The 16878-nt window shown below is 43.6% G+C and overlaps 4 non-coding genes across 4 annotated transcripts; 3 read left to right on the top strand and 1 right to left on the bottom strand.

The window, feature by feature from the left end:
* The first annotated feature begins 1039 nt into the window (after positions 1-1039).
* trnat-ugu (transfer RNA threonine (anticodon UGU)) lies at positions 1040-1113 on the top strand. Its single transcript has one exon. It is a non-coding gene; the product is annotated as a tRNA-Thr (tRNA).
* A 3220-nt stretch (positions 1114-4333) lies between these two features.
* trnas-gcu (transfer RNA serine (anticodon GCU)) lies at positions 4334-4415 on the top strand. Its single transcript has one exon. It is a non-coding gene; the product is annotated as a tRNA-Ser (tRNA).
* Positions 4416-9470: 5055 nt separating this feature from the next.
* trnap-agg (transfer RNA proline (anticodon AGG)) lies at positions 9471-9559 on the bottom strand. The gene is given in 2 exon segments: positions 9471-9506; positions 9524-9559. It is a non-coding gene; the product is annotated as a tRNA-Pro (tRNA).
* A 4207-nt stretch (positions 9560-13766) lies between these two features.
* On the top strand, positions 13767-13840 carry trnat-agu (transfer RNA threonine (anticodon AGU)). The gene has a single exon. It is a non-coding gene; the product is annotated as a tRNA-Thr (tRNA).
* Positions 13841-16878: the final 3038 nt, after the last annotated feature.

The raw sequence follows: 16878 nt of genomic DNA, 5'->3' as shown, positions 1-16878 counted from the left end.
GAATACCTCTGGAAGTCAATATCATATAACAACCATGGACACTCCATTAACTACCACGTTAATTACATCATCATAAAGTTTAACTAGTTTTGTTAGACTTGACTCACCCTTTACAAATCCATGCTGGCTCTCTCTGATCAATTCATGTTTATCCAAGTGCTCAATCTTTCTTTCCCTAACAACGGATACTGGCAACTTCCCCACAACGGATGTCAGACTAATGGGTCTATAATTTCCAACATCATCTCTGCTACCCATCCCAAATAATGGAGTGACATTGAAATTGTTTCCATCAAAGGAACAATTCCTGAATCAAGAGAGTTTGAACGATCATGACAAGCATGTACAATTTCCTCACCTATTCCTATCAGTCCTCTGGGATGGTAACCGTCAGGTCCTTGAGATTTGTCTATCTTTCATCGAATTATTTACTCCATTGCCATTATTTTACTTATACTGAATCCCCTTGATTTATTTATAGTTTTCCTCATATCTCTTGTTTGTTAGCCTCATTTATTTCTGTGAAGAACGAAGCAAAGTAAATATTTAGCAACTCTACATTTCATGATTTTCAATTACAATATCACCTCCATCTGTCTTTAAGCGGCCCACATTACTCTAAGCCTCCCGTCTTTCTCTTAATGTACTGGTAAAAATCTTGACTGTTGTCCTCATTTTCCCAAACAGGTTTTTCTCCTTTTCCCTGTTTGGACCTCTTACGGTTTCTTATTTTCAGCACCAAAATAAACAATACTTTGCTGTAAAGTTCGGCTCAATAGTTCTTCATTTTCAGAGCGAGAATTGTCTAAACCGGTAATTTATTTAATGTAACAAACATAAGTACAAATACTCATCCGTATATCAACGCATTGATGGATACACAAAGATAAACACAACGAGATATGCAGGCAGCATTGGGATGCAAAGGTGAACGGACAAGTGAAACAGACAAAGATGAAACGGTCTGAACCCCAAACAGACAGTAACGTATCGCTGATAGATATTAGTGAGAGGAGGTAGGGGTAAGTTATCATGGATGGGCGCTGTGGCTTAGTTGGTTAAAGCATCTGTCTTGTAAACAGAAAATCCTGGGTTCAACTCCCAGCAGTGCCTTGTATAACTAATTATTTTTACCTGATTTGTGGAATTTTGCGTCAAAATGGCAATTTGGAATTGGTATTTGTTCAGGTTTGAGGAGGAAACGGATATCAGATTGACTCTTCTAAAACGCCCTTTCATTGTACAGTCAGACCTCTCATAGAATGTGTCTGTAACGGGTTAACTTAAAGACACGTTCTTGTTTCTGGGCTCGTTGGATTCAGGGTATAATTCACGATTTGAGGTTCAAACCCGGAAGCAGTCCTAATTTGGGCCGAGACTTGTGATCTTGACCTGCGGTGAAAATCTTTGCAAAGACGAAAATGAAGTCCCCAAATCACTCCACCTGAATCTCCAGACCCCGATGAAATATATCCCAGGCTGTTAACAGAAGCAAGGAAGGAAATAACGGAGGCTCTGACCATCATTTTCCAATCCTCCCTGGTTACAGGTGAAATGCCGAAGGATTGTAGGGCTGCTAAAGTTGTACTGTTGTACAAACAGGGAGAAAAGGATAGATCAAGTAATTACAGGTCAGTCAGCCTAACCTCGGTCAGGCTGACGGTATTCTATTAAATCTACTCTGGACTTCCTCCACGGCCAATACAGGGAGGAGGGGACTCTTGACTGACAAGCCTCAGCTCTATCAGGAGAGGGAGACTGACCCACGCTCTCTCTTGCTTCTGGGATGTGCCACTTTTGAAAAAAAAAGGAGAATTTCTTTATATCTTTAAACACTCTATCTCACTACACATGATTTAAAGTGTATTGTGGGACGCTGTGAGTGTCTCTGTATCTTTAACTCTCTGTTTCTCTCCACAGCAGTGACAGTGTATTGTCGGATGGTGTGAATGGGATGAGGGTCTGTGGGGCGAAGTGTAGCCGATTGGGAGCAGCGCCCGTTTGCGGGGTGAGTATTGCACGCTTGATTTTCTCGCTCCCTTCTATCTTTCTTTCTCTCTTTCTTTCTTTCACCTCCCTCTCTCCCATTCTTTCATTCACTCTCGTTTCATTCCTCTTCTTTCTTTCTTTGCCTTTCTGCCCCAGCACCTTTGTCTGTATCCTGTTTTTGTTCTCTCGTGTGTCTCTGTTGGATGATCCAAAATTCAGACCCGCCGCTTCTTCCAGCTTTTCCTTCCTTCCACAATCATCGTTCATTTCATTGACACTTTACTGCGGCCTTGCCCACTCTAACATTTACTTTCACATTCTTACGCCTTTAAGTTTGCTCTCCATCGACCGCTGTTTCTCGGGGGCACATGTCCCGTTCGCATCAATGTTCATTTGTGACTTGAAACCAGTCGATACATTTCGATCTGCTCCAGAGACAAGCTCTAAGAAAGCAGGGCTGGCATTCGGAAGGACAGCGCATACTTTTCCGTGAAATTTCCATGGGTATCTTGTGATACGGGGGATGTTAACTGAAGAACTGGGTTTTGTTTTCATGGTCGTTGGCGCTTTTCCCCGAGCAGTTGATGTGCGGGAGAGACGGGCGGCGCTGCAGAGCTGCGAATGACGGCTGGAAGGTGCATTATTGGCAATCTGCGCGGTGCAGCAAAGTCGGAAATGTTTCGCTTGATCTTAATAGGTCTGTGGAAATGTCCGATTGAAAAGGAATGAGGAGAAATGAGAAGAGCGGGAATGGTGAAAAAGTGTCGATTACAGGAGGTTGGCCGTGAGCGAAAGGTCCTTTGAAAGCTCGGCGCGGAGGAGATTTTGTTCGGAAACGGCAGACTTTAAGCGCGTGAGGAAAGTGAAGTGCGAGCTGCGTTCTTGGGTCAAATTGGGTGTTTTCAGGAAAACAGCCATTGTGAAATCACAAAAATGAAAATAGAAAATGCTGAAAACGCTGAGCAGGTCAGGCAGCACCTGTGGCGAAAGAACCAGAGGAAACGTTTCAGCTCTATGACCTTTATCATCAGATCTGAATGGCTTATCATCTGCGTGAGTAACTGCGCTGTCTCAGATGCTGGCTTCCATCTCTGAATTATGTGGGTTCGAATCTCACTGCTGCCAGAATTTGTGCACCCTTCCATTTTGGCCGCCTCATCAAAAACCCTTCTTTGATAAGAAGTGCTTTTCCGCATTGCTGGTTTACACATTTTTGCACAATTCAGCAAAGTCTGGATTGCTACCCAACTGTTTCTTGGACGGAGGTGTTGGGACTGTACGGGGTGATCTCGGCGAAGTATCAATCAATGTGCACAATGGCGCCCTGGTGAAACGAGTACCTCTTATAGTCAGTATAATATAAAAGATATGTAACATAATTATGAATTTCTTCTTTGCATCACACTAGGATTTATTATCAGGGAATGTACATGAGCAGGTCGATTTACGTCACGCTCCGGTCGCTTCGCATCGCCTCCGACAAATAGAATAGAATCAAAGAAAGGTCACTGCACGAAAAGAGGCCATTCGGCACATCGAGTCCGTGCCGGCTCTCTGCAAGTGCAATCCAGACAGACCCACTCCCCCACCCTTTCCCTGTGGCCCTGCATTCTCTTTCGTTTCAAATACTTATTCAGTTCCTTATTGAAGACCATGATTGAATCTGCCTCCACCACCCCCTCGGGCGGTGTATTCCAGATCCTAAACACTCGCTGTGCAGAAAAGTTTTTCCTCATGTCACCTTTGGTTCTTTTGCCAAACACCTTAAATCTATGTTCTCTGCTCCTTGAACCTTCCGCCAATGGGAACAGTTTCTCTCTATCTCCTCTGTCCAGATCCTTCATGATTTTGAATACCTCCATCAAATCTCCTCGTAACCGTCTCTGTTCCAAGCAGAACAACCCCAGCTTCTCCAATCTATCCATGAAACTTATACCCCTCATCCCTAGAATCTTTGCAGTAAATCTCTTCTGTGGGGATTTGGTATAAACATCGCCGAATCCCCCACCATCAACATACTAGTGGTTATCATTAACCAGAAACATAACTGGACCAGCGACATACATACTGTGGTTACAAGAGCAGGTCAGATGCTGGATATTCTGAGCCAAGTCACTCACCTTCTAATTCCCCAATGCCGTTCAAACATCTACAAGGGGTACAAGTTGAGTGAGTTGGAATACTCATGTGATAGCCATCGACCTGAAACGTTAACTCTGTTTCCATGTCTTAAGATCCTGCCTGACCTGCTGAGGAGAAACACATTTCCAGTTTTCACTTCAGGTTGGCAACATAGCCAGTATTTTCATTTTGAATAAAGGAGCTTTCGTTTATTTCAACATGCGACGAGGTGGCCGAGAGGTTAAGGTGATGGACTGCTAATCCATTGTGCTCTGCACGCGTGGGTTCGAATCCCATCCTCGTCGTTATTTTGTTTAAGTTTTGTTTCTCTCATTCAGTCCACCCAGAAGATCTGGTCGAAGTCCCATCCTTCTGGAAACGGCAGACCGTGGGTATTGCATTGTTTGCTGAAATCAGCTACAGTTCCTTCCAGGAAGGTGTTGAGATTGTGTGGTCGCGAAGTATCAGATTGTACATTGGTGTCATTGTAAATAGAGTAAATCTTATGGTCAACGTAAGAGAAACTTATGGACCACAATGAAGATTTATGACCGGATCATTCCGTGTCTGTGTCCGTTAAAAAGGGACGTACTGTTTGTCCCGGATTATTCCGTATCTGTGTCTGTTTAAAAGGGGTGTGCTGTAAGTCCCGGATCATTCTGTGTGCGTTTTACCCGATTTTCTTGATACCTTTTTCCTTCTGAACTGAAATGACGATCCTCTCTCGAGAAGAAGGTTCACCGCCTGCTTCGGGCAACTGGTAGGAAAAATAACAAAAACTGATGAGACCAAGTTCATTTTGCTGGGCTTCCATTCCAATCTTCGCACTCTATCCCCCATTCAGTCCCGCCCCCGCCTGGTCATTGTAAGCTGCGATATTCATAAGGGAATGGAGAAGCCGAATATCACGGTTACAATTTTCTTGGTTGCTCAACACTGAATAGCCTCAATTGCAATGATTCAGAAGGTAATCATAGAATCATAGAATCTTACAGCACAGAAGGAGGCCATTCGGCCGTCGTGCCAGTGTCAGCTTTTTCGAAGATCTGTCCAAATTAGACCCACACCCCAGATTTTTCCACATCACACTGCAAATTAGTCCTCTTCAATTATGTCCAATTGCCTTTTGAATGATCCTATGGAATCTGCTTCCACCATCCTTTCAGGAAGTGCGTTCCTGATCTTAACAACCCTCTGTGTGAAAAAAATTCTCCTCAATTCCCCTCCAGTTCTTTTGCCAATTATTTTCAATCTGTGATCTCCGGTTACCGACCCACTTGCCAGGGGAAACAGTTTCTCCCTACTTGCTCTTTCAAAACCCCTCGTTATTTTGAATACCACTATTAGGTCTCGCGTTAACCATCTCTGTTGTAAGGAGAACAATCCCAGCTTCTCCAATCTCTCCACATAACTGAAGTCCCTCATCACTGGTGTCATCCAGGTCAACCTGCTCTGAATCCTCTTCAATGCCTTTTCATCCTAAAGTGTGGTGCCCAGATCTGTACAATATACTTCAGCTGAGGGCTAACCAATAATTTGTAAGGATTAGTATGATTTCACTTTTTAATGTATTCAATGCCCCTATTTACAAAGCCAAGTATCCCATACGCTTTCTTAACTACCTTATCAACTTGCCCTGTTTACTGAATATGCTCCCCCAGGTCCCTCTGCTCTTGCAACCCCCCATAAATTGTTCCATTTAGATTATACTGCCTCTCCATGTTCTTCTTCCAAAAGTGCATCACTTCACACTGATCGGCGTTAAATCTGTCACGTGACTGCCCATTTCACCAGTCTGTCGTTGTCCTCCTGAAGTCTGCTGCTATCTTCCTCACTACTTACTACGTTACCAAGTTTTGTATCATCCGCAAACTTCGAAATTGTGCTCCCTATTGCCACATCCAAGTCATTTATATATAACAAGAAAAGCAATAATCCTAATACCGACACCCGGGGGATCCCACTGCATATTTCTCTCCAGTCAGAAAGACATCCGTTCACCACTAATCTCGGCCTCCTATCCTTTAGCCAATTACTTGCCCACGTTTCCACCGACCCTTTAATCCCACGTGCTTCTAGTTTTCGAATAAGTCTGTAATGTGTTCATTTCTAAAATGTGTCCTCAAAATAAATATATCCCCATAATTTTATTGTTAAACAATGAGAATACAGATATTAAATCGAGTGCATGATCGGGTTCATTCCCATTACCCGGAGGTGACGGGACCCGAGGAGGGGGAATCCCATCCGAGTTTATTTTTTCCGAAAACGGAGACGGAAAATAGCAAATCTCATCCCGTCGAAATCCAACAATTGGACGAAGAACCGATCGCCTTTTCCCATCCCGGGTTTGCAGACCTGGCTGTTGAAGGAAGCCTAATTAGCCCATTAGGGATCAACAGCGAAAGTGAAGAAACGCAGACAGAGATAGATAGATACATGCAAAGAAAAATAGTATAAATCTCCAATTCTGTGATTGAGCAGAATTTAGGTGGCAGCTTAAAGGAAATTCGTCGCATGCCGTGAAATCTTAGACGTGTACATAGGGCTGGATTCTTACATTATTTCTGAAAAAAGTAAACACTGCCTGGTAACTACAGCTCTTATTTATTTGACCATTTTACAGTGGCGATGTGAAGTGATTTCGAATCTCAGTGAATTTCAAGACCATGCTTGACCCACTCGTTTGGTCACCCACAGGGAGCACGCGGTTGGAGACTGCGCAGGATAATCACAGGAACTCTGCCAGACTGCATGTTCCAGACTTGTATTCAACGCTACACGTGCAGCCGGCAGCCGTGTGTGGATTGGTGGTTGAGTGTAGAACTCTCGCCTGCCGACGGGAAACCAGGGGTTTGGTTCCAGGCCAATGCAGCTTCCTTTACCTTTTGTATCTGTACCCATGAGATCGCCTGAATTGGGATAAATTCATGTGCCGGCTTCAATCTGTCCAACTTCTTGAAAGATCATCTTCATTTCGTCTACGTGTCTTTCGTGGACATACCCTCTGCATTCTGCCCTCTGGTGTTCAAACATGCTCGGCTGGAGATAAGTCAAACCTGCCTTCTGCACTTGCTTCAAAGATGTGAGAAGCCAATTGGTGGTTTTTGACGAAAAATGGGGACGCAAGGGGCTCATACTGGGATTTGAACCAGTGAAACTCCCTGAGCGAGAATCAGATCCAAAGTCCAACTGCTAACCGAGCCGTGCAGCCACTGTAAAATTTCGCTACCGCGCAGCTGATCCGCCATCCTTTCAGAACACCATGGCCATCCAAACTCGCTTTCTTGTACGATATACGATGTAGAGCAATATCAGGTTCTAAACTAATTATTTCACATCAACAACATTAGTCTCTCTTTATCAAATTTGTTTTGAATGTATGACTTGTATTATCAAGTAACACTTTACAGAATGAATTACTCTGAAACGACATTGTCGTCTGTCTCGGCATCGTCATAGTTTACACTCCACCATAAGTACACTTTGCTCAAATTGCTGCTTTCATTCACCATGAGAACGAAGAGCCACGAATGTGGAAACATTAGCTGCGAAATTATCAGCTGGGTTGCACCTTTCCTTTTCCTGCTGTCTCAGTCTTTTTTTTCTTTACCCTTCTCTGCTATTGTTGCAGGTTAGATCAGCCATCGCCGTTCAAGGAAGCCTGAGAAGTCTATCGGGGACAACACAGAGAGACAAGAGACGGAGACATGGAGAGATGGAGAGATGCAGACAAAGAAAATAAAGAGTATAAATGTCAGGTTTTGCAAACTAGCAGAATTTAAGTTACAGATTGGGAGAGATTCCTTCTTGGGTCTTGAAATCTTGCAAGAGAAGATTGGACACAAGTTAAAAGCACCGGCCTCGCTGGAGAATCTCTCATTCTGGGAGAGAGATAAATGCGGTCAATTAACTCCAATTAATCTATTTCAGCACTGGAGTGATCTTTAAACAGTAGCTCTGCGAGCAGAATTCAAACCTGGGCAGGAAATCCTCAATTGAATTTTGAGTCCAACGCTTTAAACACTCGGCCACCGCAGCTGTAAACGGCATGTTCATTCAGATCGGATTCCAAATGGACACATGCTGCTGTTACAAACGCGCGCGTTGATGGTGCTTGGGGTCGAATTCTTACTTGTTACGCTGGAGACCTTGGTTCGATTCCCAATCAATGCAGGATCATTCTGTAACAATGAGGAGCTGAAGAGCAAAAGTATACTATTTCGCCCCTCGAGCCTGTTGCGCAATTCAGTGAGATCCTGGTTGATATGTAACCTAACTGCATATTATCGCCTGAGCCCCATGTCCCTTAATGCCTTTGGTTAACAAAAATCTATCAATTTCAGTTTTAAAATTAACAATTGAGCTCGCATCAACTGCCGTTTGCGGAAGAGAGTTCCAAACTTCTACCTCCCTTTGCTTGCAGAGGTGTTTCCCAACTTCACTCCTGAAAGTCCTGACCCTAATATTTAGGCTGCGTCCCCGAGTCCGAGACACGCTAACGGGCGGAAATCTTTCTTTTTCTGTTTACCCCATCAGTTCCCCTTCATATTTTGAAATGTTCGATCAAATCAGCACTTAATCTACTGAATTCAAGGCAAACCCGAGTTTATGTAATCTCTCCGCGTAATTTGAACTGTGGAGTCCAGGCAACATTCCAGTAAATCGACGCTGCACTCCCTTCATAGCCAATATATCCTTCCTAAGGTGCGTTGCCCAGAACTGAAGGCAATACTCCAGGTCTGGTCTAACCAGAGCTTTGTATAACTGTATCATAATGCCTATCCCCTTGAATCTAGTCCTCGGGATATAAAGACCAACATTCCATTAACCTTTTTGATTATTTTTTGTACCTGTGCATGACATTTTAATGATGTATGTTCATGGACCCCTAAGTCTTTTTGGACCTCCAATGTTTCGAGCTTTTCACCATTTAGAAAGTACTCTGATTTATCCTTTTAGGTCCAAAGTGGATGACCTCACACTTGACGAAATTCATATCGATTTGCCACAATTTTGCACATTCATTTATTATATTAATGCCTCTCTGTAATTTTATGCTTTCATCTGCACTGCTTCCAATGCTGCCCATCTTGGTGTCATCGGCAAACTTGGATATGTGGCTTTCTATCCCGTCATCTGATATCCGCCTGAATTGGGAAAAATCCAAATTCAGTTTCAATCTCCTCATCATCTTGAGACATTTTATTTGCTTCATGTGTATTGCGTCGACGAAACTTCGGCATTCAGTCCACGAGAGCTCAAACATCCTCTGGACATAATTCAGTTCTCCCAACAGCAAAACTGAAAAGATGCGAGAAACCAATTGGTGACTTTTCACTAAAGGGAGAAAGACATGCGGGCTCGTCCGGGAATTGAACCCGGGACCTCTCGCATATCACTCAATGAAATGCCCTAAGCGAGAATCATACCCCTAGACCAACGAGCCACTGTTACTTTAATTGTGCAGCCAGTGTAAAAGTTGGTTGCGTCTCACAGCCGATCGACCATCCTTTCAGACCACTTCGATCCATCCAATCTCGTTTTCTCTTCGGGTGGACAGCAATATCAAGTTGTGCACCAACTATTTCCATTCACCAATATTAGTCTCCCTTTACCAAATTGCTTTCGAGTGCACGAATTGAGTTATCAAGTAAGACGTTTCAGAATTAGTTGCTCTTAAAATACATTGCTTGTGAGGATACTCAGAGTCGTGTCGATTTATGGCACGCTCTGTTACCTTTGCATTGCAACCGACACGTAGTATTGAATCATAGAAAACTTACAGCACGGAAAGAGGCCATTCGCGCCATCGAGTCCGTGCGAGATCTCTGCAAGAGCAATCCAGCTAGAACCACTCCCCTGCCTTTCCCCGAAGCCCTGCATTTTGTTTCCTTTCAAGTATTTATCCAACGCCCCTTTGAAGGCCATGATTGAATCTGCCTCCATCACACCCTCGGGCAGTGCATTCGAGATCCGAACCTCTCGCTGTGTAAAAAGGTTTTTCCTCATGTCACCTTTGGTTATTTGCCAAGCACTTTAAATCTATGTCCTCTGGTTCTTGACCCTTCCGCCAATGGGAACAGTTTCTCTCCATCTTCCATGCCGAGATCCTTCATGACTTTGAATACCTCTATCAAATCTCTACAAAACCGTTTCTGTTCCAAGGAGAACAACCTCAGATTCTCCGGTCTATCCACGTAAGTAAAGTCCCTTATCCCTGGAATTATGATAGTATTTTTTTTCTGCACCCCCTCGAAGGCCTTCACATCTTTCCTGAAGTGCGGTGTCCCGAACCCCACACAAAATTTCAGTTGTGTTCGAACCAGTGTGTGATAAGGTTTCATCCTGACTTCGATACTTTTGTACTCTATACATCTATTTCTAAAGCCCAGGATCCGTTATGCTTTTTAACCACTTTCTCAACCTGCCCTGCCACATTCAATGATTTGTACACATAAACCCCTCTTTGTTCCTCTACCGCTTTTACATCTATGCCCTGGAGTTTATTTTGCCTCTCCTCGTTTTTCCGACCGAAATGTATCACTTCGCATTTTTTTTGCGTTAAATTTCATCTGCCCCGTCTCCGCCCATGCCACCAGCCTGTCGATATCCTTTGAAGTCTATTACTATCCTTATCACTGTTTACTACTCTTCCAAGTTTTGTTTCATCTGCAAATTTTGAAATTGTGCTCTGTGCACTCAAGTCCAAGTCATTAATATATATCAAGAAAATCAGTGGTCCCAGCACTGAACCCTGGGGAACGCCACTGTACACCTCTCGCCAGTTCGAAAAACAACAGTTCACCAGTAATCTGATTCCTGCTGTTCGTCAATTCTGCATTTATGTTGTTTCTGCCCCGTTTATTCCATGGGCCGCAATCTTGATGAGAAGCCTACCATGCGGCACTTTAGCAAACACCTTTTGAAAGTCCTTATACACCACATCAACTAAATTGCCCTCATCTATCCTCTCTGTTACCTCATCAAAAAACTCTAACAGGTCAGTTAACCACGATTTGCCTTTAAGAAATCCGTGCTGCCTTTCCCTAATTAATCCACCCTCGTCCAAGTGGCTGTTAATTCTGTCCCGGGTTATGCTTTCTAAACGTTTCCCCACCGCTGAGGTTAAACTGACTGGCCGATAGTTGCTGGGTTTATCCGTACACCCTTTTTTGAACAAGGGTGTAACCTTTGCAATTTTTCAGTCCTCTGGCACCACACACATATCTAAGGATGTTGGTAGATTATGGCCAGTACCTCTGCAATTTGCACCCTTACTTCCCTCAGCAACCGAGCATGCATCCCATCCGGACGTGGTGGCTTATCTACTTTAAGTACAGCCAGCCGTTCAAGTGCCTCTTCTTTATCAATTATTAGACCATCCAGTATCTCAACGATAACTTCCTTTGCTGAAACTCTGTCTTCTTGGTAAAGATAGATGCAAAATACTCATTTGTTACCTCGGCCATCCCCTCTGCCTCCATGAGTAGATCTCCTTTATCGTGCCTAATCGGCCTCACCCCTCCCCTTAATAAACGATTACTGTTTACATGCCTGTCGAAGTCTTTTGGATTCCCTTTTATGTTGGCCGTCAGTCTATAGTCATATTTCTCTTTGCCTCTCATTTCCTTTTTCACTTCCCCTCTGAACGCCCTAAATTCGGCCTGGTGAATTAACGCATAAAAAAGTTAGCATTTCTTTCAGCCGGAAACAGAATGTTACTGGTTGATTAATGGCGATTTGAACAAGTATTCGTCTTTTTTACAGAGTTTAATGAGTTTTGCGAAATTAATACAGTGAACTAATACAGTAAAGTTGAATTCCTGATCGGGAACCGCCTCAGACAGCGCATTACTGCCCATCCCTGGGAAACAAGATACGATCGAAACTTTGACAACACATCGCAGTTCCCGTTACAAAGACACAGCTTGCCAGCTGTCCCGAAATTTGGAGCCTGGACAGGGAGTTAAACGCTGGACCTTCAGCTCACTGCCCACTTTAAAAGTCTGATACTCTACCGACTGAGCTACCCAGGCTCGATACTATATAAGCTCCCATCGTACATATTCATGGGAGGTCTCTGAATTATCCCTGCAGCCGGCGAGCAAGGGTGAGGTCCGTTTGATAAAATTCTCAGCAACGTGTTGAGGAGAATCCTTGTTCCTGTTGAACATGATGTAAGAAATATGGACAGTGAACTCGTGAGTTTACAATTCTTCTTGTTTGTGCCAAATGTCTTGTCATTCGTTAGCACCAATTAAAATAACACTTTACCCAGCGGCTCAAATGCTGAACTTGTCCCACACGGGAGTTGGAAAAAGCCTCTCGATCTTTCAGCGTATTAACATCTATAAGCTGAATAATTTCACCCGTTGCACAGTGACACCAGGCAGAATATTTCCCTTCCAAATTTTGCCAACACGAAACTTCCAACCGATGAATATCGGCTTAACGAAAAGAAGAATTGTTTGTTTGGTTCTTTAGATTTAAAGATCTCGTACCGGCCCCTTTGCCATATGAGCTGCCGCTAAAAGCCCCCTCTCCCCCGATGAACAAGTAAACTGGCACCTGCTATTGCAAGACGACAGGCCGGAGGAACCCAAGAGCTCCCATGGGAACACTAAGAAGTAGATGCGTTATTGAACATAACAGCTGTACCTTGAACTCCAGTCAAAATGTTCGGAGTAAAAGGTTTGATTGTTTTAGAAGACGCTCGAACTCACAACCTGGTCATTTCTGGAGCCCATACTGCTATAAATAAGTAACGCACGCTTAACAATTGTGCAACACGAGAGCAGCGAACAACCGACAGCATCAGCGCTCCTGCCAAACAACTTCATTTTCGGTCTCTCAATTATCACTTCGAGATCTTTCTCAAACAGAAGCCTCCAATCAAGATGCGCTTCATTAAATAACAATTCTTAAATCAAGAGAGTTTTGATCGATCATGACTAAAGTATGTACAATTTCCTCACTTGTTCCTTTCAATCCCCTGGGATGGTGAACATCAGGTCCTGGAGATTTGTGTATCTTTAGCCTAATTATTTTCTCCATTGCCGTTATTTTACTTATACGAATCCCCTTGATTTATTAACAGTTTTCCTCGTGTCTCTGGTATGTTAGCCTCATCCATTTCTGTGACGACCGATGCAAAGTAAAAATTTAGCAACTCTGCCATTTCCTGATTTTCAATTGCAATATCACCTCCATCTGTCTTCAAGCGGCCCACATTACTCCAAGCCTTCCTTCGTTCTCTTAATATATTTGGAAAAACCTTGAGAGTTGTCCTCATTTTCCCTCACAAGTTTTTCTCCTTTTCCCTTTTTGCTCCTCTTACGCTTTTTTTAGTTTCAGCACCACAATAAACAACACTTCGCTGTAAAGTTCGGCTCAATAGTTCTCCAATGTCAGAGCGAGAATTGTCTGATCCCCGAATTTATTTAATGTAACAAATACAATCACACATAATCATCCGTGTAACAACGCACTGATGGATACACAAAGATAAACACAGCGAGAAATCCAGTCAGTGTCGGAATGCACAGGTGAACGGACAAGCGAAACAGACAGAGAAAAAACGGCCTGAACCCCCGACAGTGAAGTGTCGCTGATAGATATTAATGAGAGGAGGTGGAGACAAAGTGTCATCAATTGGCCCTGTGGCTTAGTTGGTTCAAGCGTCTGTCCAGTAAACAGAAGATCCTGGGTTCAACTCCCAGCAGTGCCTTGTGCAGTTGGTTATTTTACCTAATTTGTGGAATTGAGCGACAAAATAACACTGTGGTATTTGTTCAGGAGGAAACGGAAAACCGAATGACTGTTCAAAAACGCCCTTTCATTGAACAGACAGACCTCTCATGGAATGTGTCTGCAAAACGTTAATTTGAAGACACGTTCTTGTTTCTGGGCTTGTTGGGGTCGGGGTATATTTCGCGATTTGAGGTTCAAACCCGGAAGTAGTCCTAATTTGGACCAAGACTTGTGATCTTGACCTGCGGTGCAAACGTTTGCAAAGAGGGAAAGGAAGTCCCCAAATCACTCCACCTGAATCGCCAGGCCCGGATGAAATACATCCCAGGCTGTTAAAAGAAGCAAGGAAGGAAATATCGGAGGCTCTGACCATCATTTTCCAATCCTCCCTGGCTGCAGTTGTGTTGCCGGAGGATTGGAGGACTGCTGAAGTTGTACCGTTGTTTAAAAAGGGAGAAAGGAATAGATCGAATTATTGCAGGCCAGTCAGCCTAACCTCGGTATTGAGCACAATTCTGGGGGAAAGTATTAATCTTCATTTAGAAAGGGACGGATTAATGAAGGGCAGTCAGCATGGATTTGTTCAGGGAAGGTCGTTTGAATTGAATTTTTTTGGAGGTATCAAGGAAGGTGGATGAGGGTAGTGTGTTTTTTGTCGTCTACATAGATTTTCGCGAGGCTTTTGACAAAGCCCTACATGGCAGATTGGTCAAAAGTGTAAAAGCCCATTGGATCCAAGGGAAATTGGCAAGTTGATCCAAAATTGACTGAGTGGCAGGAAGCAATGGTCGACGGGTGTTTTTGTGACTGCAAGGCTGTCTCGAGTGGGGTTCCGCAGGGATCCGTACTAGGTCGCTGCTTTTCGTAGCACATATCATAGATTTGGATTTAAATGTACGGGGTATTATTAACAATTTTGCAGAAGATGCAATAATTGGTCGTGTGGTTGATGGTGAGGAGTGAAGCTGTGGACTGCAGGAAGATATCAGTGGAATGGACAGGTGGATAGAATAGTGGCAAATGCAATTCAATCTCCAGAATGAGGTAATGCATTTAGGGAGGGCAAACAAGGCAAGGGAATACACAATAAATATTGAAACTAATTTGCCATTTACACGCCCATTCTGCAAGTTTACTGACGTCTTCCTGTATTTTTCGCTTTGCATTAACTACAGCTCCCAATTATGTGCTGTCTGTCAATTTTGAAATTGTATTTCCGATTCCTATGACTAAATCATTAATGTAAATTGTGAACAACAGTGGTCCCATCACCGATAAATTGTGAACAACAGTGGTCCCAGCACCGATAAATTGTGAACAACAGTTGTCCCAGCACCGATAAATTGTGAACAACAGTGGCCCCAGCACCGATAAATTGTGAACAACAGTGGTCCCAGCACCGATACATTGTGAACAACAGTGGCCCCAGCGCCGATAAACTGTGAACAACAATGGTCCCAGCACCGATAAATTGTGAACAACAGTGGCGCCAGCACCGATAAATTGTGAACAACTGTGGACCCAGCACCGACAAATTGTGAACAACAGTGGCGCCAGCGCCGATAAATTGTGAACAACAGTGGACCCAGCACCGATAAATTGTGAACAACAGTGGACCCAGCACCGATAAATTGTGAACAACAGTTGTCCCAGCACCGATAAATTGTGAACAACTGTGGACCCAGCACCGACAAATTGTGAACAACAGTGGACCCAGCACCGACAAATTGTGAACAACAGTGGTCCCAGCACCGATAAATTGTGAACAACAGTTGTCCCAGCACCGATAAATTGTGAACAACAGTGGTCCCAGCACCGATAAACTGTGAACAACAGTGGTCCCAGCACCGACATATTGAGAACAACAGTGGTCCCAGCACCGATAAATTGTGAACAACAGTGGCGCCAGCACCGATAAATTGTGAACAACAGTGGCGCCAGCACCGATAAATTGTGAACAACTGTGAACCCAGCACCGATAAATTGTGAACAACCGTGAACCTGACGATACGGGATTTCTTTACCCTTAGTCTGGTTCAGCAATAACTGATGAGAATAACACTTGAAAGTTTAACACAATTTATTAGCTGCAGCTGACCTTATCTATAGAATTGATTTCAACTCTTGACAGAGTCTGGTCAATCTCATAGAGCAGGCAAAATTACATCGGCAGATCCACACAATTATACATTTTCAGAGTGGGGAGGGACATGAGTAGCAAGGGGTTAAAACCAATCATAAGCTGAGTCTTGGCAAGCCATGCTAACTGACATAATGACCGACCACTCACAGGTAATACTTGTTCATGCGTATGCCAAGGAAAAGGGAGGCTACCTTATCTCTGGCTTGGGATGTTTTTTGACCTTGCCTGCAAAGGGAGATCCATTCAATAATGCAGCTGCATGACAACTCCTTATACTAGAATTCAACTTTATCATATCTCTTTGCTTGATTAACACAAGGCAGGCTTATACATAAAGAAAATTAATAACGTAAACAGGTAGTCAAAGAAGAAGCTCATTGTTTCTAATTCTAGCTAGCAAAATGGGCTACTTATATTAACCATTGGTTCACCACACTGCTACTTCGCTATGGAGGTATCTCACTATAAACCACTAAAAGCTTACCCCATATGCATTTTTATTAAAAGGGCGCCCCGTATGCATTCTCAAACCCAGCACTGATAAATTGTGAACAACAGTAATCCCAGCACCGATAAATTGTGAACAACAATGGTCGCAGCACCGATAAATTGTGAACAACAGTGATCCCAGCACCGACAAATTGTGAACAACAGTGGTCCCAGCACTGGTAAATTGTGAACAACAGTGGTCCCAGCACTGGTAAATTGTGAACAACAGTGGTCCCAGCACTGGTAAATTGTGAACAACAGTGATCCCAGAACCGATAAATTGTGAACAACAGTGATCCCAGCACCGACAAATTGTGAACAGTGGTCCCAGCACCGATAAATTGTGAACAACAGTGATCCCAGCACCGATAAATTGTGAACAA

The sequence above is a fragment of the Heptranchias perlo genome, chromosome 20 (genome assembly GCF_035084215.1).
Source record: "Heptranchias perlo isolate sHepPer1 chromosome 20, sHepPer1.hap1, whole genome shotgun sequence".
Taxonomy (NCBI): domain Eukaryota; kingdom Metazoa; phylum Chordata; class Chondrichthyes; order Hexanchiformes; family Hexanchidae; genus Heptranchias; species Heptranchias perlo.
This window is presented reverse-complemented; position numbering and strand designations above follow the sequence as displayed.